The following is a 2,500-nucleotide window of genomic DNA, read 5'->3' as shown; positions in this document are numbered from 1 at the left end:
ATGGATGTTTTAATCTTAAGCTGGTAACTGATAAGATTTACAACAATTACTGAAGTATTTTCATACATGTTTTTTTTCGCTAGAATTTAATATTTTGGTGTTGAGAATTTAAGTAATACCAGAAGTTTTATTAATGTTGAAGTTTTTATAGTTTATATGTGAAGGGTCTACTTTAATGTTGTTACTGTTCCTGAAACATTTTATTTAGATTGTTAATTTTTCTATTATAGTTTGTTTATTTCATTGTTTCCTTTCCTAATTAGGCTATTTTTCCCTGTTGGAGCTTATGGCAGCTTGCTTTTCCAACTAGGGTTATATCCTAGCTTGTAATGATAATGATAACACTTTGGTAGTGAAAGCTTTTTATAGGTCAGATAACTAAAAGAACATTAGGTACTATCATGAAAAATATTCCATATATGTTTGCATGTGAAAACATTTTATATGTCCCTTTTATGGACCCTGCATTACCAATTATTAAAAAAATTAGATTTCTAGAAAAATCCAGTTTTTATGAGTGTTTCTAGTTCAATTCTTGGTGTTTTGAATAATTGGAAAATATATTTTTCCAAATTTATTTGCTTAATTTTCATACGTCTTCAGTATGATTCTATACCTAGATTTAGTAGCTCCGTTTCATCTGTGATGATTGAGGCATTAATATCTTAAAATTTAGGATAAAGAAAATAGTAAAAATCATCTCCACTGTCGTTTGTTGATATTTACCTTCAGTACATTAATATCTACTTCGAGAATTTTAGCCAATGAGTGATTGATCTCATGAAGTTTAGGTATGAAATAATTGTAACAAGTAATTCCACTGTCGACTAATAACACTTACTTTTAGAAAATCGATATCGACTTCGAGAATTTTTAATATATATATATATATATATATATATATATATATATATATATATATATATATATATATATATATATATATATATATATATATATATATATGTAAATATCACCCACGAATGGCATTTAATACCGAATTCTATCTTGGGAATATATATCCACCTGGAATTCATTTTATGGTAACAGCTTCTGGCCGGGTGGGGATTCATATATATATATATATATATATATATATATATATATATATATATATATATATATATATACATGTATATATACACGCAAATATATATATATATATATATATATATATATATATATATATATATATATATATATATATGCATATGTATATATAAACATATATGTATATATACATATATATATATATATATATATATATATATATATATATATATATATATATATATATATATACATATATATATATATATATATATATATATATATATATATATACATATATATATATGTATATATATATATATATATATATATATATATATATATATATATATACATATATATATATATATATATATATATATATAGTTATATATATATATATATATATATATATATATATATATATATATATATATATATAAACGGGTATTCTAGTCTATTTACAACAGTAACATCCGATTACAATATCAATATGCTTGTGTGTGAGTGGGTATAGAATTTTGTATGTAGACCTTGGATTGTGATGGTAAACGTCTTCAAGAAGAAAATGAGAAAATGTTAAAAATGAGAAAAGTTAAAAATGAGAAAATTCTAAAAATGCGAAAATGTTAAAAGATGAGAATATGTAAAAAAGATAAGATTTTTTAAAATGAGAGAGAAAAATGCAAAATGGCAATCCGGAGAGGCACAGACAGCTATAAGCGTTTTATTTACGCAACTTGGATTTCTAAACCCAACAGATCTTGTTTGCTAAGTGAGCGAAGGCTAATTGAATGCGCCAAGTGGAAATTTGCAAAGCTACTGCAAGTGTTTCCTTTGTTTCACGACTGTTGAAACTTACTCGGAGTATCGTCAAAGGAAACAGTAGAGTTCATTGTTCTTTTTCTCTCTCGTTAGTACGGTTGTTGTATTTCATTCTTATGAGTTCACAAGAGCCAGTGGGTTATTTACTCGTAAACGAGTATGACTAATTAATCCCGTCGCTCATTTTATGAAATTGGAATGTCAACTCTGGTGTGTTTTCATTTTTATTTGAGTTCATCACTGAAAAAGATCTCTTGAAGATTTTCTACTAACATGGACCTGTATTTTCTATTTTATTTGATATTAGGATGTTAACTGCCTGACCTCTCGAAAGGTAGATGGTGAAAGCTGGTCAGAATCAACGACACAAATAAAAGTGGGAAAAGATGCAGACAAAGAAGAAGAAGAAGAACTGCCTGACCTCATAAACACCAGTGTTCTTTTTCTATGCAAAATTGTAGAGCTTCAATAGACAGTAGAAATTTTGGAAATATTAGATAAAAAATCACTAAAAATCGTTCATAATACCATTGCTAAGAAAAGTATTTTAAATTGAATATAACCAATATTTAATCCTTGTATAAATTTTATATTATCTAGATAAATCATCAGTATATTAATCTTA

Source organism: Palaemon carinicauda, chromosome 2, assembly GCF_036898095.1.
Source record: "Palaemon carinicauda isolate YSFRI2023 chromosome 2, ASM3689809v2, whole genome shotgun sequence".
NCBI lineage: Eukaryota > Metazoa > Arthropoda > Malacostraca > Decapoda > Palaemonidae > Palaemon > Palaemon carinicauda.
Note: the sequence above shows the minus strand (reverse complement) of the source record.